This window comes from Danio rerio, chromosome 20 (assembly GCF_049306965.1).
Source record: "Danio rerio strain Tuebingen ecotype United States chromosome 20, GRCz12tu, whole genome shotgun sequence".
NCBI classification, from domain to species: domain Eukaryota; kingdom Metazoa; phylum Chordata; class Actinopteri; order Cypriniformes; family Danionidae; genus Danio; species Danio rerio.
The window spans coordinates 12,525,090-12,535,555 of NC_133195.1; the positions used below are offsets into that span (position 1 = coordinate 12,525,090).

The following is a 10,466-nucleotide window of genomic DNA, read 5'->3' on the forward strand; positions in this document are numbered from 1 at the left end:
AGAGTCCACAGTGGTATTTACAAGGTGCATGTTAGTACCCAAAATGTACTTTTGAAGTACCATTATAGACCCTTCAGATATAAATACGTACATTTTGAAAAGGTACTCCCCCAGCCACAACTCCTGTTCCTTTATTTCTGAGAGTGTAAAGGCCACAAAAAAAATAAAACTTCTTGAAGTGTATTGTTGATTTATTAATGCTAATTCAATTTGATTGACAACTTCACATTGTCTAATAATTTTAAGAGAATGTATTGTCTTTTTAATTGCCACATTCAGCTTACTATAAAGGAAAATCTTGTTAAATCTGGTACACACTGGTTTAATTTTTCAAAACAAAGAAATACACTCTCACTTTCTTTTGTCGTTACATCATCCACAACCTCTGAATTGGAAGAGCCAACTGTTGTTAAATTCAAGGGCAAAAGGATGATTTATTGTTTAAAACAATGTCAAAGCACATACAGTGTGGACAGGATGCATCTTCCATTTTTGACCTGCTGTTGTTATCAGTTGTTTTCCTGTAAGCAAGCTTTAAATATTTGATGTTAAAAAAATTTAACGCTGCTGCCATGGGCAGCTATGTCCATAGCTATGTCCACTTTTTTACATTTTTTTGGAAAAGTCTACATGTTTTACTTGGACTTCATGTTGAACTCACATCAAGATGAGACATCAGGTCTCACTGTATGTCCAAAAATTAAAATACACTACTTATGTTTTTACTTTGTTCTTTCAAAGTTTAAATCAGTTTGTGTGTGTGCGTGTGTGTGTTTGTGTGTGTGTGTGTGTGTGTGTGTGTGTGTGTGTGTGTGTGTGTGTATGTGTGTGTGTTGTACTTTTTATTATTTGGTTTGTCTAATCTTTTTTATTTTTATTATTTGTTATGTAGTGCTTTGTTTTTGAGTAAGTGTTTTTATATATTAAGTTTATTTGCATTTTTAGTGTTTTGCTCTTTTCTTTTTACTTTTATTTTTGTTGTCACGTTGTTGCTATACGTTTAGTTGTTGGAATACGTTTAGGACAGCACTATTTGTGTGCCTAAACAAGTGAAAGTGAATATGTGAAACTTGTTTAGAAACAGAGTTGTTTAAAAACTTACCCAGTTTACTATTGTTGTCCTTTGCCCTCCTGTAAAGTTGGGTGAAATGGATTTAGAGTTTAGATTCTCTGCCTAAGGCCAAGCTTGACCAGGCCAATTTTTCCTGCCACTATCTTCAGCCGGGCCTGAACCTGGGCCAAGATCAAGCATGTGTGTGTGTGTGTGTGTGTGTGTGTGTGTGTGTGTGTGAGTGTGTGTGTGTTTTTTTTGTCATTATTTAGAAATATTGGTCACACTTTACAATAACGTTCATTAGTTAATGTTAATTAATGCATTTACTAACATGAACAAACAATGAACAATACATTTACTACTGTATTTGTTCATGTTAGTTAACGTTAATTAATGAAAATACAGTAGTTCATTGTTAGTTCAGTTTAACTTATGGTGCATTAACTAATGTTAACAAGCATGGACTTGGATGTTAATAATGCATTAGTAAATGTTCAATTATGATTAATAAATGTTGTACATGTGTTGTTCATGATTAGTTCATGTTAGTAAATGCATTAACTAATGAACCTTATTGTAAAGTGTTACCAAAATATTATACCAAGGGTGTCCAAACTCGGTCCTATAGGCTGATGTCCTGCTTGATTTAGTTCCACCTCAAATAAACACACTAAAATCCAGCTAATCAAGCTCTTTCTGGGTGTTCTGCACAGTTTAGGTTTAACCCTGATAATAAACACCTGATCAAAGTGAGTCATTTAGGCTTGTTTGAAACCTACAGGTATATCAGAAACATCAGGCAGGTTTGTTAAAGAAGTTGAAGCTAAACTGTGCAGGACACCGGCCCTCCAGGACTGAGTTTGACCACCGCTGTATTATATTAAAATTTTAGCAAAGTCGTCATATTATGATTATGATGTCATTACGTTTTTTAAAAAAGAGTGCATGAAAAGAATTTCTGATACCAAGTATTTGGTATTAATAAAGTATTTGTTTGAAATCTAATAAAAAAAGGAATGGATAGCATAAATTCAGATCACTTCGTACAAACGTAACATATCAATAACTTCTTATTTAAGTAAATGCAGTCTTACTTGGATGCAGTCAGCTTGCATGTGTGTGTGTTTGTGTGTGCAGGTTTAGATATACTTGCGAGGGCTCAATTGTCACATACTAGTGAGGACATTTCACTAGTTATTAATAAATAAAAAGGTGTACAAATCGGCCATAGTTTATTTATTTTATTAGTAGTTTCTAATGATTTGCACGTTTTGCAATGAGTGCTGGGTTTAAAGGTATGTGTAGGGTTATGCGATGTATATTGTGTTCGTGTGACGGTTTTGGTGGTTTACAAGGACAGTTTATTGTAAAATGACATGGTATATTTATTCTCTTGTACAGTGGTTTAAGGGGATATGCCTGATGTCCTTTGAGAATAGCTGTAGTGGTGGAGTAGGGGAAAAGTCCATATAATAAACTTTTTTACTCTATAAAATTCATTTCAACTATGGACTTTGTTTCAACATAGGCTCCTTCTAAAAAACGGAGCCTTATGTACGTACTTATGACTGCATTTCATATTTTAAACAAATGCTACGAGGCGGTATGATGCCGTACCAGCTAACTGCTTACCTCGGTATGGTTGGCTTTCCTGTTGTAACCAGTTTGTCCCGTTAGCTCACCACATACCTGTACGTCGGCGGACTTGAGACACAGAGAGGAGCCGACCACGAATACAGGGTTCGAGTCCGGTAAAGAACAGTTCCAGAAAGCAGGTAAGACAAAAAAAAAGAGTCCAGAAAAATGAATAAACGAGTAAATAACAAGGTGAGATTGTGGTAAAATCTGAAAATGTGGTAAAAATCAGGCGACGGCTTTTCTTTCTTCCTAGATCTCAAAAAGTGAACACAGCGGCCTCTCATCGATTCGAGAAAACAAAAACTGCAAAAGTAAGTACCCCCCTGACCTATTTAGCGGTTGTCAGTAATGTTTATAGAGGTATGTTTTCAGAATGAGCCTAGGTTGGTTTGTGTGGGTGTGTGCGTGTTAATGTGTCAATGTTTCATGTTTTTGTCAAAAGTCAACATGTCATCATATTTTCTTATAAAATATTTCAGAGAATAAGACTGTTCAGCTATCCCTGAACAAAATAAGAGGAACAAATAAACAACTTAAACATATTATTCTATGTTTATGTTTATGTTTATATAAGTATGTAACATCATACAGTTGATCATATCAACTAAAACCTAATTTTAATACCAGCCATAAACAAGGCTACATACCCCATTTACACCTGTATTTAGGATCGTCCATTTTAATATGAAGTGTAAGCAGGGCATTAAATGTGTCACAGAGTCACTGTGGACTTATAAAGGACAATTTCTCTCTCGTCTTCAGTGTGAAATGGAAAGAGTGTGAATGCTGTCCCTCGTGCTGGAGAGGGATGCGCGATTCATTAGCGTTCACGCTGTCGTTTCATGCCTGTTTTTCCCCAGACGCAGCGGTGGCACTATTAGCCCTGGCAGAGCTGTGAATTCAGAATGACGGCTAGAGGACTCAAACTGGCTGCTTTCTTTAATTAGTGTTTTTTAGAGGTGAAAATACTTCCCTTTTTTGTCTCTCAAAACCCAAACACAGGGAGTTTAATGATTAACACTCAAACTCAACACCTTTTGTCAAAACAAGAATACCATTCACAATGGAATGTCTCTCTCTCTCTCTGCTCCCCTAAAAACTCAAGGTTTATACGGGTGGTTGTCGTAACGTTGAATTTTCAATGTCAAACATAACAAAAATAAATGTAAATAATGCAATTAGTATTGTTATCATTTAAATTGAAGTAAAGGTTAAGCTTTTCTTTGACTTCCATGGGCATCTCATTGTAAATACGACTCTTATTACCAACCATTATTGATACGTATGTTTCTGCGTATGTTTTTGTGAATACACCAGATGCCACTGTGTACAGATCTCAAATTCGCACCTGCTGTTTCATGTAAAGCCACCAAAAGCCGCTGTCAACTGACTGACTGACTGACCAATTCACTGACCCACCCTTATGGAACAAAATCAATGCCAAAAGTATTGAATTAAAAAGCTTGTTGAATAGCACAAACTGAAATAAATAATACACCGAAATAACAAGTTCTTGCATTTTATTGACTTAAATTCCAGGATTTGTATTTTTAGGTCCTAAATTTTAACATAGCTGTTTATTTAAGCTGTAAATATTTCAGCGAAAAATATTTCAAACACGTTTCTATACTTGCAAATTAAAAAATTCATATTCCATTTCCAAATTTCACTTACAAAATGTTCAATGCCCTTTAAAAATATGATGTATAATATTCAAAAGGTAATTTTCAGTTCATTTTATTTCAGTTCAAATATTCGCTTCCTAAAATTCAGTGGATCAAATTCAACTGTTAGAATTCAACCTTACATTCGGGAACTGCAGGAAAAGCAATAGAATGCAGATTGAAGATCGCCAGCTGCTGTTTCACCAGCAGGAGGAGATGGAATAATTTAAGATTTTTAACCCAGTAAATAGGCGAAATATAAAAATAAAATAGGAGAGAAAAAGCTAATATAGGCAAAAAAGTAGCATATAATATTAACATCAATGCCTGTGATATTATAAGTAATAAAAGGAGTTTGAGTAAAATGAGTGAATTATGTTTTGGTCATCTATATTGATGTTAAGATCTGCAATCTTAGCCTCCTTAGAGCACTTGTCTTCCACGCCGGTATCGCCGGCTCGCGTCCTGCTCGGACCAGTGGAGTTACATGCACATAAACCATCTTTTGATGAATATGATGTTACACAATCTCTATCTTTATTAACTCTTTCTTCCATAGATGTAAAGTATTACATTGACAGCTAAAATATATAAACGTAAAAGAAACAGGAGAGGACATAATATACAAAATAGACAAACATAATTGCCAGGCCTAAGAACAATAAGAACAAATATATGCAAAACCAGATACAGAGTACTGTATTTTCATTAACTAACGTTTACTAACATGAATAAATACTGTAGTAAATGTAGTGTTCATTGTTTGTTCATGTTAGTAAATGCATTACTTAACATTACTTATGAACCTCTTTGTAAAGTGTGACCAATGCATTTGCCACACTCTAAAAAAATGGGGTTATTTTTTCTATCCAAATCTTGGGTTGAGGCATCTGGGTAATTTTGGGGGGTTATTTTCCGAGTCTTGGGTAGTTTCAACCCAGCTCCTTGGGTCAAATCAACTCACAGCAGGGGCTGACTGGGATGCCACATATTATGTACTAATTTGTTTAAATAAAATGAAAATAGTGTAGCATAAACGGAGGTTCCTTGCATTTTCAGATGATTAAAATAAGATTTATGCTCCTAGCAACCCTTAGTCAGACCTTTCTAAATTTTTTAATTTCTTCCTACCACTTTGTGTACACCTGTAATCAAAGCTGAACATCCCCCCACCGTACTTCAGTGACGCTGAGTCAAAACAACACAACTGCTGGGTCATCTTTTGCGGGCATTTTTGGATCACCGGCAGGAAGAGGAAGGCGCTTTTCGAGCAGACTGTCTTTGGCATTTCAGGCGAAATAAGGGTTTGTATTTGTATACGTATCATTTCCCATGACGTACACTGTTAAAAATTGTCCTGTTAAAAAACAGTAAAATACTGGCAGCTGCAGTTGCCAGCAATGTACTGTTATTTTACAGTATGTTGCTGTAAAAATACATGGACTACATTGATTTACACAATACTCAAGTGAACTCATTTTGCTCACTGAAAGCAACTGCCTCAAATTGGTCAACTGCTGAATGAGTTTATGAAGTAATGTGCTATATTAGAAGCATACTTATAATGATAACTTATTTTAGTTAATTAGAAAAGTTCGGTTTAACTCAAATGTCTTATTTTTCACAACAGCACACATACATGTAAATCTGGAATCACCAGAGAGATTCTGACTGCATCAGCAACTGAACAGCTGCTATCTTTAAATAGAGCAACATGCAGAATAACATCAGCAGTTCATTGTTCATCTTTAACTCATACACTGGCTCTACTCTCCTCCACAACGGTGACAGACAGAAGAAATTAGCTTCAGGTTTTACAGTAAAATACTGTTTTTTCCTTGATTTAACAGTAATCTACTGGCAGCTGTGGTTGCCAGCAATATACTGTTTTTTTACAGTCTATTTCCGTAGTGTAAATTAACAGTATATTACTGTTAAAATACATTTTTACACTGTGTTTTTACCTCTCACACCTTTAACCCTTTAAACCCCAGAGCATATACTTCAGTTTTAATTGAAGTGTCCACACTACTGAGTGTTCAAGAAACATTGAGCAAAGCTGAAGTAAATTCATTAATTAACTGACTAATTAAATGATAATTGAGGATTAACAATGAACAAATGAAGAAATACTGAAGGGAAAAAACAAGAACAGAACATACAAAACTTTAGTCACAGCTTTATAATGAAATAACCTGAAGAACAACAAATGATTTAATCATTTAAATGATCAGCGGATGATTAAACAACTCTACAAACATCATCACCAGCTACACTTATTACTTAATACATGTATTTTTGTATAACATCTACTAAAGTTCTTCTTGAGAAAAAGTTAAAGTTTTACGTCACCATCATGGAGAACAGAGTTTGCTTTAGTTGGGCTCTTAGCCCTGTCATTTTTAACATTTATAAATCGTGGCTGCTGCAATTGTTAAGAACTTTGTTTGAAAAGCTCCTTTGATGTGGCAAGCCAGCCAAAAACCTAAATAAGATCTGGTGATGTTCATGTTGCTAATAAATGGCAGAGTCTGTTCTCATTTCGTATAATAAAATTTACTGCTCCTATTCAATGTTAAATCTATTGTTTTACATTATATGTATATATATATATATGGCAATGATTTCTGGAAGTTTTTAAGATTATCTTGGACAATAACACTGCTCTATGGTGTAAATCGCACTCAAAGAGACATCAATAATCAGCATATGAACCTCAATAATGGTGACAACAAATTTAACAAAATTTAACAAAATTAACAGTTTAACTCACAAACAGGCAACTGAAAGTCTAAACATAAACAACAGCAGAATCAAACACAAATAAAGAAAACTGTTAGACCATTATACAACATTTATTTATACCGCAATGCATGCTGGGATATTTGTACCGTGCCACTCCCAGCATGCATTGCAGCATGAAACATTTGAGATGTTACCATTGTTGAGATACAAGGTCAGATTCATGAAGTCTGAGTGTGTATTTGTCATAACTGAACTGTTTTTGTATGTTATTTCTTAACTGTTAAGTAATTACGGAGGTATCTTTTCTGTTTTCACTTCTCATTAATTAAATTAATACCTGCAACTAAGCATAAAACCTATTGCATGTGGCCCTTTAATCCAGATTTATACCAAAACATTTATCAGAACTAATTTCAGACAAATAGATTTCTCTATTTATTGACTTCACAACTTTATTGCTATAGTACAAATGTTTTGTAAACTCTGTATTACAGCAGTTGGAAAGTCTTCTTAAATGAGTTCAAGGGTGAAGAGCCCAACTAAACCAGCCCCTCACTCCATTACGGTGACACAAAAAACACCTTAATTTCTGTTGGATCTCAATGAGAATAGTATGGAAGTCAAATCAGTCAGTAATAAGTGTGTGTCTGCTGTTGTTTGTGGAGTTGTTTAATGATCCTCTGCTGAGACTGAAGCTGTTTTATTTTATTTTATTTTATTTAATGTTGTAACTCAACTCACTGTTTGTATTTCTTGTTTATTTTCTTCAGTAATTGTGATTATTAACAGCAGGTGTTCATCAGTGTCTGAATTCACTCATTAGTGTTCATTAAAACTGTCAGGTGAACTATATTAGTTAACTAGTGTATGAAATAGTGAACAAGGACACAATGTGTGATTTCAAACACAGACTTCAAAACATCGAATCTGAACTCTGTTAGCTCACAGTTTTCTGCAGTTGGTTACTTTCTCGAAAACAAAAATGTTACCCAGAAAGCACTGTTTTTAACAGAATATTACTGTTTTAGTGAAAAAACATTATTTTACCGTAGAATCTGACCGTTTTTAAACAGCAATTTTTTACTGTGTATCATCTGATGAATCATAGTGTTTATAATCCAAGGTTGGCCTTATTCCACAGGCGGCCCACGCACGAATCCCTTTCGGCAATTCAGTGACCCGCATGTACGTTATTATAACAAGTGGATCTATTAAACGTTAACTGTATATGATTTTAGTTTACAACATCACTTGAGTAAACCATATATTGTCGTGTCTTCAAGGGTGTAGCCACTATAGGGCTAGCCTGGCTAGGCGGTCTGTACTGTGCCCACTGCCCGGTTCATGAGTGCCCGTGCTGCGTCTGAGCATGGTTCGTTTGCCAACCATTAAAGAGGTGAGCCAGAGCGGGCTTTGCGTGAAGTTTGAGCACCTAACCCCACCCGAGCACTGAATATAATGCAATACAGTAAATATAGTAATTGTTGAGTTGTTGTTGGTGGGACTCATGGTGCGAGAATAGCGATATCTATTTAAATTCAATATTAAATATAGTTAAGATAAATATGAAAAAAATAAACTTCTCTCTAAAGAAAGTTGTAAACTATTTCCTCAAGAATGGAGTTTTATTATTCTGAGTTTATTCAACTTTTGTGAGTATGAATGAATTTTTTGCATTGATATAATAATAAAACAAAGTTTTAATCCATCTTTTTCTTTGTTGCAGATTTTAATTCAGACCCACACTAAACTGTCATGGTGGCCACAGCATTTTTAAGCCACAGTGTTTCGCTTAAGTTAAACACTTTTGTCTCATCTGGCATTGCTATTATCACTGTAGAATTAAAAACTTTGTCATCAGTTACTCTCTTTTATGTAAACCATTTAACTGAGATTAGAACATCATCTACATGAAAGCTAAATAATTTTAAATATGATTATGGGGTTCCATCTATAAGAAATTCTGTTTTTAAAATGAACAAATTGTTATAATCAAATAAATACTTTTTTACTAGGGCTGACGCAGTGGCGCAGTAGGTAGTGCTGTCACCTCACAGCAAGAAGGTTGCTGTTTGAGCACTGGCTGGGTCAGTTGGCGTTTTTGTGTGGAGTTTGATGTTTTCCCTGCATTTGCGTGGGTTTTCTCTGGGTGCTCTGGTTTCCCCCACAGTCCAAAGACATGCAGTATAGGTAAATTAGGTAGGCTAAATTGTCCCTAGTGTATGAGTGTGAGGATGTTTCCCAGAGATGGGTTGCGGCTGGAAGGGCATCCGCTGCGTAAAAACTTGCTGGATTAGTTGGCGGTTCATTCCGCTGTGGCGACCCCAGATTAATAAAAAGGACTAAGTTGGCAAGAAAATAAATGAATGAATAAAACTCATGCTATCTCAAAATGTTTACCTTTCTTTTGTGGGATAATGAAAGTAGAAATGATGGTTAAATAATGCATCATAAATAAAACTGTTTGCTGAAATGAAGTTCTGTTTTTATGTTTAAGGTGATCTCAGTGTTCTTTGATGGACTTTCTACATAAGTGTCACCGACTCGGTCCCAGTCATTCCCCTCGCTGGCCAGCAGAGGCCACCATCTCCGGACTTCTAAGCATTACATCATCCATTTACCCTGATCATGCACACCTGAACTGAATCCCGCTAATGACCCACGTACCCTTTATAAGCCAGCACCAAACGTTCATTCAGTGCGAAGTCTTGTTTAGCCCTGACCAGCATTTCTGAGCGTTATTCCTGCATGTCTCCTTGTGTATTACTCCAGCCTGTTTCTTGACTCTGCTTCGCCTTCTGCCTGCCCACGACCCACGCCTTGTATACGGACTCTGATACTCGCTGCCTGCCCACGAACCACGCCTGTTATACGGACTCTGATGTTTGCTACCTGCCCACAACCCACGCCTGGTTCACGGACTCTGATACTAGCAGCCTGCCCTCGATCTATGCATGGTAATACTCCCTGTGTCTATTCATCGCCAGTCTTTATTCATCATAGACTGTTGTTGTTGTGTGTTTGCACGTTAGTGCATATTGTGTTTGCACGTTAGTGCATATTGTGTGTGTGAATAAGCGCTTGAGCAATAAATACTGCATAATGGATTCCTCCGTGTCAGTCTCCTCGTTACAATAAGTTAAATGAGTGGCAGCTTGCAGAACGTGTAGTTTTTAGGGTAAGTTTTCCTGTTATGCCTATTTGTCTTGCGCTTTTGTGCAAATAGTGTAAATTGATCATCACAAAACTGACATGTATACCCTTCAAATTAATATTATTTTAATGTAATGTCTTTAGCATAAAACTTTACAAAACTAGTTTGTTGTGCAAGTAATTTAGTTTACTACATTTGTTATTCTTCTAGT

General features: G+C 35.7%; 1 long non-coding RNA gene across 1 annotated transcript; it reads left to right on the forward strand.

Moving 5' to 3' along the window:
* Positions 1–314: 314 nt before the first annotated feature.
* Positions 315–3,920, forward strand: LOC141379252 (uncharacterized). The gene is made up of 3 exons (XR_012395756.1): positions 315–2,829; positions 2,946–3,003; positions 3,553–3,920. It is a non-coding gene; the product is annotated as an uncharacterized lncRNA (long non-coding RNA).
* The last annotated feature ends 6,546 nt before the right edge of the window (positions 3,921–10,466 follow it).